Source organism: Cibotium barometz, chromosome 32 (genome assembly GCF_041138505.1).
Source record: "Cibotium barometz isolate CiBa-2024 chromosome 32, ASM4113850v1, whole genome shotgun sequence".
NCBI lineage: Eukaryota > Viridiplantae > Streptophyta > Polypodiopsida > Cyatheales > Cibotiaceae > Cibotium > Cibotium barometz.
The window spans coordinates 7826857-7850346 of record NC_141077.1 but is presented as its reverse complement, the minus strand read 5'-3'; positions in this window follow the sequence as shown (position 1 = coordinate 7850346).

The following is a 23490-nucleotide window of genomic DNA, read 5'->3' as shown; positions in this document are numbered from 1 at the left end:
AAGATGCATATTGAATATTTTTTATTATTATAAAAGTGTTATTTTCATTAGATTCAATTTCTATGCATGGAAAGATGCATATTGGATATTTTTTATTATAAAAGTGTTATTTTCATTAGATTCAATTTCTATGCATAGAAAGATGCATATTGGATTATTTTCATTAGATTCAATTTCTGTGCATAGAAAGATGCATATTGGATATTTTTTAATATAAAAGTGATATTTTCAATAGATTCAATTTCTATGCATAGAAAGATGCATATTGGATATTTTTTAAATTAAAAAAGTGATATTTTTATTAGATTCAATTTCTATGCATAGAAAGATGCATATTGGAATTTTTTAATTAAAAGTGTTATTTTCATTAGATTTAAATTCTATACATAGAAAGATGCATATTGGAAGTCTTTTTATTTTAAAAGTGTTATTCCTATTAAATTGATTTTATGCATAAATAGATGCATAAAGAATTTTTATATCAAAATTAGATTCTCTTTAATTCTATGTTTAATTTCCATGAATATTTGATAAATGAATAAGTAAATACTCTGAGAGAGAAAATTCTATCGTTTTATATTCACTCAGTTTGTAAAGAGAAAATTCAGGAAATCTATTGAAGTCGAAATATTCAAATAAATGATTAATTTATTCTTCATCGAAATTCGTGATTAATTTAGAAATCAGTTAAGTGAATATTTAATGAATGAAATTCGGTAAATTAGTAATTGAAATATCACCCCCTTTTTGAGAAAGATAATTCAGGAAGAAAAAGAGATGTGAGGTAAATAGAAGTGATGAGATGTGTGATGTGAATCAGATAGATGTGAATGAAGGGATAAATAGATGTGATGTGAATAGAGGTGATGAGATGTGAGGTGAATGAAGAGATGAATAGATGTGATGTGAATAGAGGTGATGAGATGTGAGGTGAATAGATGTGTGATGAGAATCAGATAGATGTGAATGAAGGGATAAATAGATGTGATGTGAATGAAGGGATAAATAGATGTGATGTGAATAGAGGTGATGAGATGTGAGGTAAATAGATGTGAATGAAGGGATGAATATATGTGATGTGAATAGAGGTGATGAGATGTGAGGTAAATAGATGTGATGTGAATCAGATAGATGTGAAGAGGGATGGATAGATGTGATGAGATGTGTGATGTGAATTAGATAGATGTGAATGAAGGGATGGATAGATGTGTTGAGAATAGAGGTGATGAGATGTGAGATGAATAGATGTGATGAGATGTGTGATGTGAATCAGATAGATGTGCATGAATGGATGGATGGATGTGATGTGAATAGGGGTGAAGAGATGTGAGGTGACTAGATGTGATGAGTTGTGATGTCATGTGAATTAGGATATAAATGAATGATATGGGATGTGAGTGGATGTATGTGAAAGAATGGATATGAATGTATATGAAAGAATCCATGTGAATGTATGTAAAAGAATGTGATGTGGATGTATATACGAAGGAATGTGATGTGATGAAAAATGAAGTGATGTGACATGAATATATGTGGATGTGAAGTGATAGATAGGAATGTATGAATAGATGTGGGTAGTCGTAAAGGTGAACGATGGATGGATGTATGAATGAGATATGGTGTGGACAGAAGTGATGTGATATAATGTGGATAGAATGTATGTGTGATGGGATGGTTATGAGAATGTATGTGGTGGTATGAATGAACGAATGTGATGAATATGAATGAATGAGATGTGATGAGTGTAAATGGATGTGATGTAATTGAATGTGATGGATGAGAATTGATGTGGTGTCATGTGAATTGTGATGTGCATGATTATGATTAGATGAGAATAGGAATACTTATGAAATGGTTGTGGAATTAAATAATATGGATTGATAAAGACGAGAGTTTGTTATAGAAATTGTATTTATGACATGTTTTTAAATGACTGTTTTATGTCAAGAATGCGGGGGAAGCATATTGACCGTCTTGTGATTGAGGTCGTGGTGGAGACCTAATCTGATAAAGTTGCAATAGCCGACGGAGAGTCAATGGAGGATGTCTCGCGTAGCAAGGTCGACGGAGGTCTTGACCAGCCTCGATTTGATTAAAATGGTGAGCTTCTGGTACGGTGGATGAGGGACCAAGGAAGTGGCCTACTATGAGTGAAGTGCTAGGTCACCTGCAAAAAGGATCCTAGAGGGCTCGGGGGGGTCACTCGTATAAATATGTAAGTATCACGTGGGTTCAACAGAAGGACATTTTAAATATTTAAAACTTACAGAAATATATTTACAGAGGGGATTTATTTATTGTATTTTTAAAAAAATTTACAGATTTGAATAGGAAAGGATACATTATATTCACTAAAAAATTTACAGATAAGGGACTTTTTAAATAGGCCTTGAACGCACGTGATATAGAGGATTTACATATAGTGACCCCTCCCGAGCTAGAGGGTGTGCTGACCATATGGTGCTCGGGATCTGGGTCGTCGAAGATACCCACACGTGCATCGTGGAACGTATTGGAACAAGGAGAGAGTTGTTTTCTGAATTCGGGCATGGATCTGGTTGATTGACCTTCCTAGTCCCGGATGAGTCCATGGCTCTTTTATATGGATCCATTGGTTGATCTTGTTGATCTTCAACGGAGATTCCATTTTGATATGTGAATATATTGTCAAGTACTATGAGCTAGGAACCATCGAAAAGGCCCTTGATGAGTGGACAAGTGGTGAGCGTTCTGGTTGCCAATGATGCCATAGGTACACTAATGAAAGAATGTTTGGAAATAAGGATTTAACTGAAGATTTTGAGGATTATGATCAGTGACACTATGATTTCATTCAATGATTGTTTTAAAGACAGTTGAATCTGTGAAAAAGGCAATTTCATATTGGGTGTGTAAGTAGTGTGACTAGTTTTAAGTTTGCATGAATATCCGGCTAGGGGATCTGGAAACTCTTTTCCCTGGTACCCGGGACAAAACCTAACCAAATTCCTAATTGGATCCCATCACTATAGTGGTTGGGGTTAGGCTGGATTGATGGATCCCTAAATTGAGACTCACTAACCCATGGGACTGGATGGGGTTAGGCTAGACTGATGGATCCCTAAATTAAGACTCATTTTGTTATGGTATGATAGATGAAGTAAATCCCAGACAAAAATTGTTCTATGGAAAAGAAATAACAGCTATGTCTCTCAATGAGAAAAAAAGCATTGGTCTCAATGATCCAAGTGTAATCTTTTCCCTGATGTGACTATGGGACTTACAGGTTTGGTCATATTAGTTCAGTGAGTTAAGGCTTTTGACTACGTTAGAGAAAAATTATCTTGGAGGAATCGCCCGTGCTTTCCGGACAAGGGAATTTTTGCCGGGTTTGGTTTTGGAAGGACCGATGGATTAGTCTCTTGTCCGGATATCCGTGGGCGAGGCCTCAAGTGTGGGACCGTGCCCCATGCAAGAAGTGCTACTTCCACTGCTAGCACTCCTGAGAATTCATTGCCCGGTGGGGACATGGATCTTACAGCTGGTATCAGAGCAAATTTGGCTAAAGTGGATCAACTAAGAAGCCAAAAATGTCAAAAAATTGATGAAGTAGCAGTAAAAGGTTGAAATTGTGTGATAAATTCATACAAATTGTTATTCAAACTGAAATTCATAAATTAGTAATTGGGTCTTCAGATGGAAGTACCGCAATTATATGGAATCCCTGACTCGCTTGAGACCTAGACATGAAGGTATTTACCTTATAATTCCAAGGACCGTGACTACCCGTATATACAGAGGATGTAACTGCAGGCTGTATATACGAGTAAATCTAAGATCTTGAAATTATAAGCAAAAATGCTATCCAGATGATGAATTCGAATGTGGTTGATATGATTTTAAAATTTTGGTTGAGAACTGATGAGTTGATTTGGATTCTAATGGAAAAAAGATGATTCCTGAATTTTGGTTGAAATGTAATAAGCTGAACAAAACCACAATGAGGATGATTGGGACGCATCCCTCCTGTGATGATGTTCGTAACTGGAATGACGATAATGACTTCAGCAAATCACTATGAGATTAGTGGATTGTGCTGACAAATTGCTACTGTTAACACTTGACCCAGTGGATCAAGTTAAGGGATGACAAATTAAAAATTTGAATAATTGAAATCCCCATGGAGGAATGTTCAGATGGAAATTTCGGTCTAATGGACCATTATTGTGTTAAAGATATGAATGAGATGTTCTGAATGAATTGTTATCCGATAATGAGTTCTATATGAATATCTTTATCCCATGATTCTGTGAGGAACTGACTAATCTAAAAAACCCCAGAATAAGTTGAATCTAAAATCGAAATTGAATCATAAATAAAGGGACTTAACAAGAAATTTTCATATTGATAGGAGCATGGATCGAGGTCGTTGTGGTAGAAATGATAACCCGCAACTTGTTGAGAAAGAGCTCGACTTGGATTTTTGTAAAACTCTTCATAGATCGCAGTCTGGACCTTTCAAGGGTGAAAGGGGAAAACTTGGGTGAGCTGTGGAAAAGTGGATCGAAGCAATGGAAGAGTACTTCGATGTCACCGGGTATAATAAGAAGAGCAAAATGGCTCTTGCAAGACTGAAGATAGTAGAAACAGCCAGAGTGGCATGGAGAAACACTGTGAGACAAACCGTCTAGAGCAAAATACTCAGACATGGAATGATCTCAAAATTTACCTAAGGATGAGGTTCTGTCCTCCCGGTTTTTTAGAAACAAAGATGAAAAAATTCTTAGAGTTGACCCAAGGGAGCAGAGCTATTGAATTATATCACCAAGCGTTCACTCCCCTCCTCAAATTCTCGCCACCACTGGATGAAGAACAGCTGATGGCCAGGTTCATTCGGGGACTGAACAAACCTTTGAATATCCTGGTGAAGAATGCCAAGCCAGTTTCCATGGCTGAAGCAGTGTGGATGGCGAAGGATTTCACCAAGGCCTTTGATGTCAAAGTCCCGTCGAAGCCAGCACCATCACCTTTTAAAAGGTTTTTAATTCCAGAAGGTGATTCCAACCTTTTGCCGCCGCCTAAAAGATATCAGGGTCAAGCCTAGGATATGGGAAGTTCCAGAATGGAAGAAATGTCCTTTTTCCGAAACTCAATCCCCTGGAATTCAACTTCAAAAGTTTCACCCTTGAACAAGGGAGTGAAATGCTATAATTGTCAAGGATTTGGAAATCACAGTATGGATTGCCCAACTCCTTTTGGATCAAGGTTTTTGGGGCAAGGAAATCAGGGATCAAGATTCCAGACTCCAGCTCCTTCCTTCCAAGGTAATCAGGTTTCTTTCCGCCAAAATCAAGGAAATCCCAGAGGTAGACCCTCTAACCAACCCCCCGAGTCTCAATCCAAACTAATGCAAGACCTCCGCCTCAGAATAGGGGAAGGCAAAGAGAGCACACCATGAGAAGATGGATGTAAAGATCACATAGAACCCATTTCAACCACGTATGGGACACATGGACCATGTACACATTGAGCATGTAAAAATCTCATTTTGACCGTGTGTATAGAGACCACATAAACCATGCAAAGTGCACCATGCAAAGATCAAGCATATAGAGATCACATAGAGCCCATTCCAACAATATGCAGATCACATAGACCGTATAGGGCACACTAAGACAATACCAAGCATGTAAAGATCTTAGACAGTCTATTTCAATCATCTTACAAACCATATAGACCACCATGTAGAGCACATTGTGAGAAGACCGATCATACAGATCACTTAGAGTCCATTCTGACCATGCATGAGATGACACAGAGACCATTCTGACCATGCATGAGATGACACAGAGACCATTCTAACCATGGGACATATAGAGCCCATTCCAACTATGTATGAGATAGTAGCAAGCATGTAAAGATCTCAAGAAACCCGTTTCAACCATGTATAGAACTACATGGACCATGTACAACACATCATAAGAAGAACAAAGCATATAGATATAGATCACATAGAGCCTATTTTGACTATATATGGGACACATAGAGCCTATTTTGATAGTACAAACAACACTAATATGACAAAGACCACAAGACCATGTAGAGCACACCATTAGAAGACCAAGCATATAGAGATCATATAGAGCCCATTTTAACCATGGACCATGTAGAGCACACCATGAGAAGACCAATCATATAGAGATCACAAAGAGCTCGTTTTAACCATATGTGGATCACATGGCTCTGCAAAGAGCACACCGAGCATGTAAAGATCTTGGGGAGTCCATTTTGACTGTACAAACCACATGGACTGCCCGTGCAAAGCACAATGCATATAGATCACAAAGAGCCCATTCAACCCATTTCACACATGTATAGACCATCATGACCATCTAACCATGATCTATGACATTATTTATACATGGCCATTTTGTGGATGATATATGTATTTCCATGTGGTAACATACATGTATGTATGTATGTCCATGATCTATGACATCATACATGGCCATCATGCGGACGATGTATGTATGCACATGATAGCATGTATGTTTATGATGCATGTATATCTATACTATGTCATATGCTAACATGGACTCATTACATGTTGACATAGACACGTTAACAAGTGCCACATCATTAAAGTAGTCCACATAAGCAAAACCCATGGAACCAAAGCTTGCCAAAATGAAAAAAATTTGCCGCCAAATTCGCCAAAAAATTCTCCGCTTACATGCATTTTGATGCATGTGGAAGCTTTTTTGATGCTTTTATGAGATTCCCATGCTAATGTTAATTGAGATTTTGTGGTTTTGATTATCTATTTTGGTGGCATGGAAGCTTGAAATTGGGCAAAATTATGATAAATTGTAACATGGCATGAGTCATGCCCGTGTTTAGATAAGCACTCTCTCACCACAATCTTGAAATTCATTTGATTCCTTGAAAAGGTAGAATCTAGAGATGTGGTGAGAGGTACTCTTGGCTATGGGTGGAAGAGGAGCCAAGAGGGAGAGTTTGCTTGAATCCTACTACAACTGCCTTGGAAAAGGTGGTAGTAGGAGAAGTGTGGGGAGTGGTGAAAGATTCAAACAATGGTTGTACAATGACCATGGAGATATATGCTATGCCAAGGCTATGGTAGCCACTCTACATGATTGACAAAATGTGTTGGCAAAATGACGGTAAGGTTACCACATGATCATGTTGATAAATGTGTTGGCAATCACTTGGCAAAATTACTACATGTGGATTCATGCATCTATGTTGAAAGTCAATATAAGAAAACACTTGATGTCATGCCACATGTGCGATTTGATGTGTTGAGAGGAAAGAAGAGGTTGCTCCTAGATATCGTAATAAAGACACTAAAGAGGACCTCTCCTAGGAAGACAGATAGCCCAATCAATTCCTCCTCTAATGAGCTTGATGATCCCTTGTCCTCTCGTGTCCCAAAACATGTCGTCCTCATAAACTTGTTCAACTAGTCGCACAAAAGAAGAAAAAGAAAGTCAAGGAAACCAATGCCTCATAGCCATCGAGAAATTATATGTGTGTGAGTTGGCATATTTGCCATAGATGAAATTGGAGAGTAGTTAACATGGTTGATTCCTTTTCATGCCATAGATATTGCCTCTATTTGTGAAGATGTATACTCATGGTGGTCACAACAACAAGGAAGGTGAAAACACAAACACTGTGAACACCCATGACACTTTTGGTATGACTCAGACCAATAATATTGGCATATATAGTAGTGGGAAACATGTTGATCTTGTGCCTCTTTTTGTTTACAGAAAAATTCCCCAATACAGTGTTCAAGTATAATGATATGATGTAGGTAGATGCCTTCTCAACCCATAGAAGGCAATCAATGAGTTTTGCAAAGTAAGCAGTTACTTTAAACAAAGGTAAAAATATATATTTTGCACTTAATGCATGTTTGGCTTATGTAGTATATTTCCCTCAACGGATGTTCATGGACGAACCTGGAGTAAAATATGGTAGGTAATGAAGAGGGTGGTGCAAAAGAAGGTGCACAATCATGTGTAATGGCAAAGGAGAAGAAGCATTCAGCAAGACCTCCCTTTAATTTGCTGATGTGAAGACTTTGGAAATTGTGCCAAAGAAGGTCCTCCATCAACCATGCTTAAAGAGAAGACAAGCGGCAAAGTGGGCACACCTGGAAGACAAGGGACTCGGTTTGATGCTGAGTGGAAAGAAGAGCCTGCTCTAGATATTATAAAGACACCAAGGGGGTCCTCTCCTAGGAAGGCAAATAGCCCAATCAATTCCTCCTCCAATGAGTTTGATGCTCCCTTGTCCTCTCTTGTCCCAAAACTTAAGCCTCATCCTCATAAACCTTGTCATTCGGTTGCATAAAAGAAGAAAAAGAAAGGCAAGCAAACCAATGCCCACAGCCATTGAGCAATTATGAAGCTTCCTTGTCCTCTCTTGTCCCAAAAGTTAAGCCTCATCCTTATAAACCTCATCATTCGGTTGCATAAAAGAAGAAAAAGAAAGGCAAGTAAACCAATGCCCATAGCCATTGAGCAATTATGTGTGTGAGTTGGCATATCTACCACCATATGATGAAATTGGAGAGTTCTCTCCTTTTTTGTATTCAAATTCCCATTTCAAGCATGCACAGTCATGCAATTTTGTCACACTCGAGTTGAGGAATTTTCTCTCTCTATCTTCTTTCCCTTTTTTGTAATTGCAATGAATAGTGTTTTAGGTTTTGTTGAATGTGTTGAAATTTGAGCAAAATGATGAGCTATGGTGGATCAAACACTAGAATCAACATAATTAACAAAGTGATTTTAGCAAATGATTAAGATGTAATTAGTAAATAATTAGCGCATAGATTAATGTAGGCATGGATACTCAAAAACCATCAAATTCTCATTAGGGCTATGCCTCAATTTATAGTGTTTACATCAAGCATCAAATCCCATTGATTTCTCCATGATTCACTCCTTGAATATCTCCACCTTTTGCCTGATTCTCTCCACCTCTTCTCTTTTCCCTGATTATCTCCCAGAATATCTCCACACTCCTAAATTCCCTCATGCTACCCATTATTCTCTCCCAGCAGATTCTTCTCACCTTTTCACAGGTTCTTTCACAATTACATCTCTTCTTTTACAGCCTCTATCCAAGATCTTGTTCCCACACACACCCTATTCACTTGTATTTTCAACACCTCCCCTCAAGTGAATACTCCTAGAACACCTAGACCCTATACCAAGTTTGCCTCCCTTTACTTGGTAGTCCGCGACCAGTGTCTACTCCTCCCCTCAAGTTATCTCAGCACACCTGGACCCTGTATCAAGTTTCTTTCTTACTTGACAGTCCGCGACCAGTGCCTCAAGTCCCTAAACTCCATAGTCCTTGACACTCTCTCTCTCTATGTGTCCAAGGCTACTATAAGTGCCCGCGACCTTGACTAAAGTGCTCACACATACATCTACCACTTGGTTGGCCTACATCATCGGTGGCTCAGAGGTGGTTTTACTTTATTGGGGCAGGTTACATTGGGTTGTGGGTTCTCTCTCTCTCTCTCTCTCAGATATTTTCACATGGCTCCTCACTCTTTGGAGCCTCACATCTTCTCTTTTCTTCAGTCTTCTTCTCGTGGCAGCATCTCTCCACGCGTTCGTCTCTTCTTCCAGTCTTCTCGGGGCAGCTTCTCTTCTTGTGGTAGCTTCTCTTCTCGTGTCCATGTCTTCCTTCAGCTTTTCTTCTTGGTGTGGATCCTCTTCTTGCGAAGAGATATTCTTCTTCTTTCATGGTTGGGGCCATGAGCTCGTCCGCCGTCAGGTCTTTTTGCTCCATGTGAGCAACATGTTTCAATGTTTTGCTGACAGTTCCTTTGGGTTTTTTATATTTATTTTGTATCATTATGCAATGCAAACCCAAATTTATGCGGGAGGTCTTACCTCTTGCCTTAATCTGGACAAGGGCAGTGTCTGTTCCATTTTTACACTGATAAAATGTGCCCAATACATAATGCGTATAGCATTCATTCTCATGCACATTCCAAATGCAACTCTGGCTGTGAATAATCTTGAATTTGAGTGAGATTTACAGGCATTTACCAAGGGTTAAATGCAAAATGATGATTTTCACAATTTTATCAGCACAATTTTCCCAGAAATTACATTAAATTAAGGGTAACCAATTTGTACGGGATGGTTGGAGTATCAAACCAACTCCGATTTGAAATCTAAAGTTATAGGGATCTGTATCAGATACCTAATGGTTAATTTGAATCCTCAATTGCACCAAAATACAGTGATTAGCACTGATTAATCACTGATTAGCAAATTAATGCTCTGGTTTGTGTGCAGAAAACAGAGTATGCGGGGAGCTCAGATCTGGTGCCTTCCACTTCAAATGAGCTCAAATTCTTTCAAAGGCATCAATAGCAATGAGTCTAGTAGAGGATTAAGCCAAGAAACACAAGATTTGACCAAATAATGAAAGCTTAATCTCTGTTTTACCAAAGTCACCTGCAGATTTGATGAAGAGCTTGGATCTCATTGTAGACTTGATGAAACTCAATTCTGTCTTCACCAGCTTGTAGAGCATGCTTGATTACCCCTTGAGCTAAGAGGAATTAGCTCAATTTGATTTGATGAGCTCAAGATCTGCAAATTACTCAGAAAATTCAGCGCTGAAGAAAACGGCGATTTCTCCTAAACGCTTTCGCGTTTTGCTGCGCCGTTTGATGTGCTTGTAGCTAGATGTGTTAGCTAGCTTGTGTTAAGAGGGCAAGGCCTAATTTTGATTGTGCATGGAGAATAGAGTCCTCCACTGGCTAGGGGTGAAGGGGAAGAGTGAAAACTCACTAAAAACTGATTTTTTTGCTAATTACTTACTAATCCTGATTAATTCACTAATGGGCTCATAAATCTGGTTGATTCTAGGCATGGCTCTGATACCATGTTGAAATTTGAGCAAAATGATGAGCTATGGTGGATCAAACACTAGAATCAACATAATTAACAAAGTGATTTTAGCAAATGATTAAGATGTAATTAGTAAATAATTAGCACATAGATTAATGTAGGCATGGATACTCAAAAACCAGCAAATTCTCATTAGGGCTATGCCTCAATTTATAGTGTTTACATCAAGCATCAAATCCCATTGATTTCTCCATGATTCACTCCCTGAATATCTCCACCTTTTGCCTGATTCTCTCCACCTCTTTTCTTTTCCCTGATTATCTCCCAGAATATCTCCACACTCCTAAATTCCCTCATGCTACCCATTATTCTCTCCCAGTAGATTCTTCTCACCTTTTCACAGGTTCTTTCACAATTACATCTCTTCTTTTACAGCCTCTATCCAAGAGCTTGTTCCCACACACAACCCTATTCACTTGTATTTTCAACAGAATGCCGTTACTCTATTTGGCTGTAAGTCTAAATGAGGACATGTTTCTATGAAAAACACTCAAGGTAGTGTGCAAGAGGACCTGATTGTACTTCAACATCATAATGGAGAAGAGGTTGTTGGCGGTCAAGATGCTGCAGTCCACCAAAATGAGGTACATAAGCATGCTATTGTTAAGAAAGAGCATGCTGATGCTAAGAAAGAGCATGCTAATGCTAAGAAAGAATGGTGATGCGGAGCATGGTGATGTTGAGGCTAAGAAAGAGTATGGAGAAGACGTTGTTGGTCAAGATGCTGCAGTCCACCAAAACGAGCTACATAAGCATGCCGATGTTAAGAAAGAGCATGCTGATGCTGAGAAAGAGCATGCTAATGCTAAGAAAGAATGGTGATGCTGAGCATGGTGATGTTGATGCTGAGAAAGAGCACACTGATGTTGAGAAAGAGTATAGTGTTGCCAAGCATGCTAATGCTAATGCCGAGAGGTACATAAGAATGTTGATGCCAGAGAATGAGAAACAGGTGCAAGAGCCTGTAGTGCAAGAGGATGGCATATTAAATGATGTAGACATGGATGGTTTAATAGTCATAGTAGGTGCTGGTGGCTTGAACTTTGTGCCACACATGGATGCCAACATGAATTAGCTTGATGAAGAGCCACACTTACATCTTGCCAATGTGTTAAATGATGTGCACATAGAGGAAATAAGGCCAACAACAATGACGGTCACAAGTTTAGTTTAGATAGTCTCATCAATGAGGTAAAACAGTTCTCTCTAGATAAGCTAGTTGTGGGGAAGGAGTCTCCAAAAGTAGTTAACCCAAAAGGGCAAAAGAGTAAAGTCATCATCAAGGAAATTATAGAAGAAGGTACTTCATTTCTCCCTGCAAGTATCCCTACATCTACATATTGGACACGCAAGATGTTGGTTCTAGATATGAATGTGTTGTTAATGAAGAGAATGAAGACGTGGAAGAAACCAAAGTGCATCCCTAATGATACTCACACCTTTAGATTGTGTAGAGTCACCCGTCACTTGGTTTGCATAATGCGGCCAAATGTTGAGACTTTCTTGAATATGGTGGAGGCACAATTTGACATCATAATATGGAGTTCACGTGTAAAGGCAAAGACAGAGGCAACCATGAATGTATGCTTTCTACAGATATGGGAACAGTCAGGTTTCTTTAAAGGTATGCATGTTATCTCATCATGTACATGATTTGTATAAGTCTCTAGTGTTGCAACACTCGCAGCCATGTAATGTATGTTCTTTTGCATCTTGTAGAAGTGTTAACACAAGATGACTATAAAATGTGGCTGCCTAGCTTAGAGGAGGTCCCCAAAGTGCCTAGTTCTTAGTGGACAAAGCCAACATTTTTGTTGAAGAATTTGACCTTTAGATGGTAGAAGCATCTTGAATACAGCTGCAACAACACCTTGCTCATTGATGTGACAGCCAGTACAAGTCCTTGAGGAATGAGTGGATTTCTTATATATGCCCCAAGGACTTTGATCCCAATGATGAGAGGCATGATCTGTGGTTCAAAACTCCGTTGTCCAATATCTACAATAATATTTGCCTTTTTCAACCTCAAGAAAAAATATGTCTGCACATTTAAAGCCAAAGGCAGTGTGTTAAAAACAAGCAATTATCAACAAATTATAGGTTTATATCTCACAAAGAAAACATTAGCACCATATGATGTACTTCTTTAAATATCTAATAATACATGTGTCATGAAAGAGTATAGTTTGCATGCCAAGAAGAACTCAAAGAGACATCCACCATCTAGGTATGGTGGAAACCACACGATAGTCTAGTTCAACTCACATGATAGTATGCTTTATGGCACATCAAATGGTGCTTTTAATCACAAACTAAGACTATCTAATGCTTGAAGACATGCACAATGTCACATGCAACTTATAATAAGCACTTTCAAGCACACAATACAGAGAGTGAGCATCATGTGTTGCTTTATGCTTTTATAGGTTATAGCATGTGCTTTTTACATGTTTGCTTTGTGCTTTATAGGTTATGAAATGTGCTTTCAAGCACACAGATTATGGTTTGAAGCTTCTTAAATGTACTTTCAAGTGCACTAACAACTTATTATGTGTTTGGGTTGTGATTAAAAGCAAAAGGGGTGATCTTTCAAGCACAGAGAAGGATCCTTGGGTATATTCATTATGTTTTCAAGAAGAATATACATGCTTTCAAGTAATAGGGAAGGGCTCATGTGCTATATTTATGTTTCCAAAGTAGACTGCCAAAATAATTTAAAGCACAAAGGGTGTAGTACGAGTGCTGAGAGATTGTACTTGGATGTGCTTCTTCTATGTTTTGTAGACTCTATAGCTCATTCCATATAATATACAACATATTTTATTTATTATAAAGCATGTTTTATGTGGTAGAGAGCATATATTCTCTACTTAAGAGCATAGATAAAGCACATTAAACACATACTTGGATATACCCTTATGTTGATTCATTGGTGGCAATTGTCTTTCTTATTTGGTGGCATGTGAGTTTTCTCTATCCAAAAGCCAACCACTAAATCCTTTACAGCATCCAGCTTGCTTGAATTTGGATGTCGCTTGCACAACTATTGCAAGTCACTCACACCATCATATAATAGTCTATTTTGGGCTTTGTAAAGGGTTTGAGGATGTAAGTCTAATAATCTAGATGCATGAGTGATGGTAAGGTCATCCCTTGATGACCTTACCATCCCTTGATGACCTTACCATCCCTTGATGACAATGCACTAACTAAACAAGTTAGTGTGCTTCTCTTGACAAATAGTTTGTCACCAAATTTTGGATTCTTTAGCAATTGTATTGATTCCGGATTGTTGCAAGATCAGGGTGTCCAGTTTTATCCAGTTTATGCTGGACTAGGACAATGCTTGGAGAGCAAATTTTGGGAGGCAAGGTACTTAAATGAGATCAAGCAAATAATAGACAGAACGCTTGCCCTTAAATTAACCCAATATAACTTAAATTAATATAAATTAGTCTAATTAATCAAAATTAATCAAAAATATGATGAAATGATAAACAAATGATCTTTCCATACTTAGAGTGATGCAATTTTTTTTTTCCATAGATGCACCATTACAAGTACACTAGTCCCTATAGGTTTTAGATGATTCACATCAAAAATGTAATTTTACTAATTAGATTATTAATATTTTCAGGCCTTTTAATAGTCTGGAAGAATTTTGAAAAAGAGATCATTAAAAATCCAACCATTGGATTTGTAATTTTTACTAACCACCACATTCTACTAATGTCTCAGTATCTACCCACTCTTTTGATCTACAAGATTGAGGATTTTAAGTGGTAGCCATTGTGGGTACAAAAAGTGGCGTATATTATAACACTTTAAAGACCTTGAAATATTTAAAGAAAATAGACAAACATCTTAAAATTTTCTCAAAAAATCAAGTTAAGCTCCATATTATGTGAAGATCTAAGGTACAAAGTGGGAATCTCATATGAGTTTATATGTAAAAGATATTGGCATTTTATGGAATCAGTTCAAATTTGGGATAGGGTGTATACATTGACTTTGTACCTAAGAAAATGAGGACTTTTGACTATCTAATGCTTAATCAAATTATGCAACTATATTTCAAACTTTGAATATGATGTTCCAACAAAAGAACTTGAAACGAAATTCCTTCATTTACTAGGAGAGATTAGCCATTAATTGTAAACAAATGCCTGTTTTTTTACTGTTTACAGGGTGCCTGAGTGGACAAAACTGGGCACCCTGATCTTGCAACCACCCTTCCTTAAGTGCCATAAGCAATTTCTCCCTTGTATGTTGCTCCACAAATCTTGAAATGCATAGTCACAAAACACTTGTTGCAAAATCTCAGACACTATCTTCTTCCCAAAACTCTTCACGTCTCTTATTAAGCTTTAGACAATCTTGTCGGCAAATTTTGCCTTCTTTTAGTACCTCTCATCAGATTTGAGCTCTACCTGAAGTTTTCTTTTCCTCTTATCCCTTTGTTCCCTTATCTTGCCTACTTCCCATACCCTTATGACCTCCCTTTGAGAGGTGAGCTAAATGGTAAGAGTGAGGCATGTATGCTACCCCTTCCAAACCTTGAAATGCTGAATGTAAGGTGTTGATACCCACTCCAACTTTAAGATACTGCATTGCTTGTAGCCTTGAACCCATGGAGAGAGAAACTCCCTCAACATCTTCCTCTAGTAATACTAATATGTCTATGTGCTGCATCTCTATGAGAGAGAGAGAGAGAGAGAGAGAGAGAGAGAGAGTTTGCCGACGATTGCAGCAAAGAGAGGTGGGGGAGTGTAACAACCCACGTCCCCAAAGGTTTATTTAAAATTGAAGCTTTACCTTTCATTTAAAAATCAAATTTGGCTCTAAGGCTCTAAAAATGCCAATGCTTTATGTACCCTCAATCACCCTTGTCAACGGACAATACTTTTTTAATACTAATTCTTGCTTTCAGCCAAAAGGCATAGGTGGCTTCTTAGATCAGCCAAGGCTAGCCCACTTGTGGGGTCACCTCTCTATCCTAAGTGAAATATAATCATAACTAGATGTCTAGCATCTCTCATCAAAGCTGGCATTGTAAACCACCACCATGAGTAAGACCTATGGACACTTGGATGGTAATCATAAATAGCATTGCAATAAACAATAACTAGATCTAGCATTGATATCATATTAGCCATGGATATTTTGTTGAAGGAGGGTGTTGAAAATAACACACAAAAATATCATGTGACATTGGGGATATGGGCATATGGTTCACTAAGTCTAGCCAACTTCGTGTGAACACTGTAGGTATGAACTACGTCTTAGTTAGAGTCAAAAAGATAGGTTTTGGTGCTTGTAAAAGGGTATTGTACCTAGTGGTTTATTCATTTCAATCATAATACAATCATCTAGTGTTCTTCCCACTTTGCTCTCTCTTGTCTGCTCAAGATTCTTCACATCCCACCATCATGGAGATATTTCATCCTCCATATCTCCATGATTGATCTCCTATGATTGCCAACAATGGGCCTATGGTCAAAAGTTAGGCATGGGCAAGAATTAATGTTCTCTCTCTTCTTCACATCCCACCATCATGGAGATATTTCATCCTGGCCCAAGGTATAAAATATAATAGTAGAGGGCTAAGGCTGTAGTATTATTCTTGAATGCTAATAATCATTATAATATCATTCTTGGATGCTAATAATCATTGAATCTTGGAGCTCTTAGCTTATGGCTATACTCCCTTTTTTATTGCAACTGTGGTTGAGTGCATTCATTTCTTTTCTTTCAATATATACATATATATGTGTGTACACACACACACACGCACATGCATGCGCGCACGCGTGCGCACACACGCACACACACACACAAATGTGTATATATACATATGTGTGTATACCTATACATATGTGTGTATACATCACATAAAACTTCCCTTCCAAGGGATTATTTCCAATATGGAACAAAAGTGTGACTATGCCTAAGTAGTGAACTTCTTGAGATGCCACTGTTGGTGATCGTGGGTGGCAGGAGTATCTTTTAGTGGGGGTTCCCTGAGGGAATGCCATGTCTCATGAGACACTAAATTGTAATTAGCCCATGTGTCTACAAGAGTTGATTTTTGGGTGAAGCGCATCGGGGTGGTCATTCCTAACCATAACCGAGTAGGTTTCACCTCCCATTCTTCCTCTTCGAGGTCTACCACTTGGGCCATATTGACCACTATATTTTTCTGTCTAAGTTTAGCTTGCCTCACTATAGCCTCTTGTTGAGTTTCTTGCTTCATGTCTTCGTGGTCCTTTTTTATTTGTTTCTTGTCATGAATGTCCCTTAGGTTAGTTTTGGTTATAGTGGGCCATAGTAGCATTTTAACTTGCTACTGTTAAAATATCTCACCATTTCGACACCGTCAAGTGTATCTGTGCGCACAACGCCTTGCAGGGTTATCTCAGTGTGACAAGGAAGGGTCCTAAGCCTCTGAGCTTGCATTTCTTTTTGTGTGTTTTTGTGTTGAATAGGAAGACCATGTCGCCCTTATTCATTTTCTTGTCTTTTATAGTTGGTCATCGAACCATTGTTTACGCCTTAGTTTCTCGACAATCATGCTATATACCGCTAGAAGGCGTGTTTCATCAAGCTTTCAAGCTCGAATAGGTGAGAGCCTAAGACATTTCCTGTGAGTTTCTCTTGTACAGCAATGCGTAAACTGGGGACCAAGAACTCCATTGGCATAACCATTGAAGGGTGTGGCATTGGTCGTTGCCTTCTTGTAGGAGGTTCTATAGGCTCATAGTGCTGCTGATGGCAACTTTTGTTCCCAATTATTGTGGCTAGCCTCAACAGTTTTGGTGAGAATGGCACACAAAACCTTGTTAGTGCTTTCAGCTTGGCCATTAGCTTGTGGATAATATGGGGATGAATTTCTATGAGTGGACAAGGAATTCTTGTAAGAGGAATTGGATTACCTCATTAATGAAATGTGTTCCATTGTCACTCACAAGCTCAAGGGGGAAACTGAAGTGTGTGATGATGACTGACTCTTATAGGAATTTTACAGTCGAGCGCGCATCAACTTTATGGGTCGACCCATTTCGTGCAATAGTCCGTGGTGGAAACTTTTATATATCGGGCTTGACTGCATCTGGTTGTGGGACTAATGGACCCAATGAAATCAATGCCCCACTTTTCAAATGGTTACAAGGACACAACAGGGTTTAGAGCCGTGCTATCCTTAAAGCGGGGAATTTTTGCTTATTGGCATTCATCACACTGCAAGTATAATGCTACATCAACCATTAAGGTGGGATACCATAACTCGACTGTGAGGACTTTGCGTGCAGTGATGTGTTGCAAAGTGTCCCCCAGCACAGGTAGAGTGAGCAAATTCTAGATTGAAGACATATTCATCTTCACGGACATAGCATCCTAGAATCTTGTCTTTTCCCTACCTATATAGAGTTGGCTTGCAATGAGTTGGTAGGGGGCCGCTTGTTTAATTAGGCATCGGGCATGATCCTTGTTTAGGAGGGGGGTCCACTAGTAAGCCATTGGCTAAAAAGTGTGCTATCTCCTCGCCCCACTCAAGAATTAGACATAATTGGAATAAGGCGGCATCTGGTAAATCATCATCCACTCCCATGGGCGGCTCGCCATTAGGGATCCTTGACATGTGGTTTGCTAAGACATGCTGTGAGCCCTTCCTTGCTATGACAGTGAAGCCAAACTCAAGCAAGATCAGCAACCACCTGGTGATTCTTCCTGTTGTATAGGGCTTGTTTACCAAGTACACAAGAGCTTGATGGTCTATGAAGAAGATAAATTTGGTCGCCAGAAGATAATGGCAAAACTTCTTAAGGGTGTAGACCATGGCTAACCCTTCCCTTTTAGTCATGGTATAATTTCTCTTGACCTCGTTTCGTTGGTGGCTGGCAAAGCTGATGGGAAAATCTATCTTGTGCCACACCAGGTTGGTGGGCCAGCACACATCCAACAACAAAAGTGAAGGCATCTATGTGGACATGAAAGATAATGTCCCAGTTAGGGGACCTCAAAATAGGAGCACTAGCCAAGGCTTTCGTGAGGGTGGTGTAAGCTTGTTGGCATTCCTCCGTCCACTTGAAAAGGATAAAGAGTTCGTAAAGAGGTCAAGCTATATCAGCATACATAAAAATGAATCGCCGATAGTAGCCAACATGTCCCATGAAACGCTAGACTCGTTTAAAATTGGTGGGTGGGGGCAGCTCATGGATGAGCCACACCTTGCTATCGTCTGTGGAGATTCCCTATCAAGAGACAATGTGTCCCAGGATAACTCCATGCCTAACCAAAAACTAGCATTTAAGTGGGTTACAGCCTTACGTAAACAATCAAGGTGTGCCTTCCACGAGGAGTTGAGACAAAGGTCATCCATAAAGACCTCAAGGAAATTCTGAAGATATTCCTTATAGGTCATGCACATTAGTCGCTGGTGAAAGGTGTCAAGAGCATTGGTTAACCCAAAAGGCATGACACGGTATCCGTAAGTTTCCCATTTTGTGACAAAGGTTGTTTTGTGTTGATCCTTGGTGGGGTCGATCAACAACTGGTTGTAGCCGAAGAATCCATCAAGGAAGTTGTAGGCTTCCTTTCCCGCAACTTGTTCTAGTAGCACATATTCGGTGAACGGTAAGGGACAATGATCCCTTATGCTAGCAACATTGACCTTTTGGAGGTACACTCTTACCTTCCCGTTCTTTTTGGGCACTATCATAATGGGTGATACCCACTCTATGTTCTCTATTTCGTAGATGAATCTAGTGTCACAATGAGTCAATCGATTTCTTTTTGAACCATCTTGGAATACTTTGGGCTCATAGGATAAGCCCTTTGTTTGACCAGTCTTTCTCCATCGACCATCGGAATGATGTGCTTGACTACTTTGGGAGGTACACCTTTCATATCCGCATACTTATTCCAGGCGAAGTAATCTTGGAATTCTATAAGCAGAGCGATGAGCTGGATCTCTTCCTCTATAGAGAGGTCATCTCCAATGTATCCTGGCCTTGGGTCTTTGCCCGGTCTTGCTAGGTTAATTTCTTTTACCACCTTGGCTGGACCATCTTATGGGGTCTCGGGTTGTCCGTTGTGGACCTTTGGGCCAAGTCATATTGCACAAATCTATCGGCCATCTGGAAGGTCTTGAAGTGTTTGGGAACTTGTTTGGTCTCTTCTACCCTATCACTTTCTTATTCTATTAGTTTTTTGGCTTCTTTTTCCGCTAGCGCAAACTTCTTATTGCATGCTTTTACGCCCAGAGTGGCAAAGCTTTTTGGGTTTGGGTTTGGGATCAATGGGTTCCATTGGCTTTGGGGTGATGGTGTAGACCAAAAGGGGGTTATTTGTGAACTCCTTTTTCCATATTTGGTTAAAGTGGTCATGTTCTTTAACTTCCCTGACATATTTTAGCTAGTGGGTGTCTGAATCATCAAGGAAAACATAATGTTCTGACCTAGGGAATCCATCGGGCTTGCAAGTCTTGTGTGAGTGTGTTTTCCTTGATGGTTCCACTTTATTAGCATGTTCAATTTCTTGAGTGGCGACATTAGGCAGGTATGTTGTGCTAAGCATGTAGAGAGCCTTCTGGTTCCAAAAGAGGTGCACATTCCTCACTATCCTTTTCATCATCTAGTGTTTTGTGGCACGCCTGACATAGATGGATTGTAGTGGATCTGGTAGTTGTTACCTGAGTGCTATATAAAGGATCTACCACTCATGGGATGTACCTTCCAGGTGCGTAGGTTGATTTTCATAGTCTGATCTTTCCTTCGAATGTAGATATGGTTGGTATCCCAATCGTGGATCATTTTGGTTTCCCTCATAAATTGTCACCCAAGGATGCAGTCATATGAAACCGACTGACGTCCAAAGTTCATCACCACCACAAAGGTGTGGCAGAGATGGTTCCAAGGATTTTTATTTTCAAATCCTTCAATTGACCAATGGGTGTAGCGATGGCTCCATCAATGAGTTTTACTAGTAAGGTTATATCATCCATGGCAGGTGCTCCCCATTTTTCCTCGCATTGTTTGGTAACAATGCTCACTTTTGCTCCCCCGTCCAGGATTGCTATGACCTGGAGGCTATTGAAGGTTATTGACAATGCCGCATTGAGTTCATTTCCTTCAAAGCATTGTCTGAGCTTATTTACTCGAACTGTGCCAGTGATCTCATGGGGTTCAACAAGTATGGCATGCCTTCGCCGCTTTGAGGTCCACTGCTTCTTGAAGACAGTGTATGGTATTTGCATCCATAGGACCAAAAGCTCATTGAAAAAATGCATTGGATAACCAATTTTATAACTAAAATTTAAAAGACTTGAATCTTTAAATTCAAGGCTAGGCTTCAAGCGAAACCCTAGCGTTGAACACCTTCTTGTTGGTTGAAATTTGTGGGTCACCTGTATGGCATGCCTTTCCCGCTTTGAGATCCACTGCTTCTTGAAGACTGTGCATGGTATTCGTGTCCATAGGACCAAAAGCTCATTGAAAAAATGCATTGGATAACCAATTTTATAACTAAAATTTAAAAGATTTGAATCTTTAAATTTAAGGCTAGGCAAAATTACAAACAATTTTTCTCAATTTGAGTCATGAAAATTATAGTAAAGAACCGTTTTTTTGTGACACTGTCCTTATTAGTGTGACATATTTGACCACGATTCATGATACAGTTGTCAATAATATAACAGATGCACATCAAAATGGTGCCACTTGCACATGTTAAAAGCAACAAACATCATTAAAAACATATCACCATTGAAAATAAAAATCTATATATATCCTTTCATTACGATGGTAGGATCAGCAACCTAATAACAAATTAAGAAAAATAAAACTTAATAAGTACCTTCAACAAAATATGACCAGGTAAGGTGAATCCCCTTAAGACAAAGTCGTGTAGCTGGCTAGGTAAAATACCCCTATAGATAAATAACTAAAAAATATATAGATCCCAATTAAGGCCGCCATCCTTTATGATGGACCTTGCCATGGCTATACATATTACTCACAATATAGCTTATCAGCAAAATAACGTAATAACAATTTAAGGAAAACAAAACCTAGTATTTGCCTCAAGGTGAATCCCCGTGTTTCAGCATGCAAGCATGGTCAAACCTAGGTAGGTAATGGAGGCTTGGACTAAACTGAAGTATGAGAAAAAAGTAAGGAGCAAAAAACTTATAAGGGAGACATGACCTAGTCTAATTATATAATGTATATATCTCTATTTTTAAATAATACTCGCTAAGGTCACTAAAGCTGAGGTAAATTAAACTGAAAAGCCAATGAAGTTGCCTGGGTAGTGCGAAAAATGAAACGTGAGTGTTGGATGGACGATGCCGGCCGGCACAGAAATATAGAAAGCGCATCCAAAAGTCTACCTTGTTCATATAAGTTGGAGGGGTCTCCACTTATAGACTAGGTCAAATACATGCAGCTAGCTGATAGATCCACTTTGAAGCTTACATCAAAGGACACGTCAGAAGTGGCTACTGAGCCGGAGGGCGAGGACGAGGACTCTGGAGTCTGCACCGCAGTGTGCAGCGGCAGCTAAGGCTCTTTACACACCAAGTGGCGCCCATGCAGTAGTGGTGCACTGGGCCAATGAGGGACACCGCCATGCTTCATGTCTCTACACACCGCCTCCTCTCTCCTCCTCTCCGACGGGCCATGTTGGCCTCCACGCCATGCCCACATTTCGCCTGTGCGTGGGCAGCGGGATATGGCTGCCCAAACTTGGGCGCAAGTCACTCCACCCAATCCTGTGAATTGCCACATCATTGTTGGCCATGCTGTTGGGCTTCCCGCCAAAGAGCGATGATAAAACCGCTACAGACCGATTTCTAGAAGCGTACGATTTGCAGAGCGATCTCCAGGTAAGCTGTGTTTTTTTTTGGGAGCTCTCTGTATTTTTTGCAAATCAACATGCTACATGTTTTGCTTATTTGTATTTTCTACTCTCTGCATGCTGTTTTTGTATTTTCTGCAAATCAACATGCTGCATATTCTGTGAGTTTGTATTTTCTGCTCTTTGCATGCTATTTTTTGTTGCATGCTCTGTATTTTTTGGTCTCTGCTTATCTGTTTTTGCTGCATGTTTTGCTTATTTGTATTTTTTGCTCTCTGCATGCTGTTTTTTCTGCAACATGCACTAGTTGAAAAAGGCATTGCATATGTTAGTGGCTTCTATACCTCATGCAATCAAGATGCAAGCAAAGATCAGTGCATCTGCCTTGATGCTGTGCAAAACAGTTCAGCACTAGTTTGCCTTGGCTCTGTTATGTGGATAGCACATACCAAAGGATAACATCCTAGCAACAGAGCTATTTGAGCACACCTTGTGGCTTTGCAAGAGCACCACACTTGCATACATGTTCACAAAGTCATTACCCATCACAATATCATTGTGGAGTAGCCGCTCTTCAATCTCATCATGTATTTGTTTCCCTTGCCCAGTGCTCCTTTGTTAGAGATGATAACAAAATAGAGCAGATAATGTTTTGTGCAGTGAAGGTACAACTTGATTAGTGTAA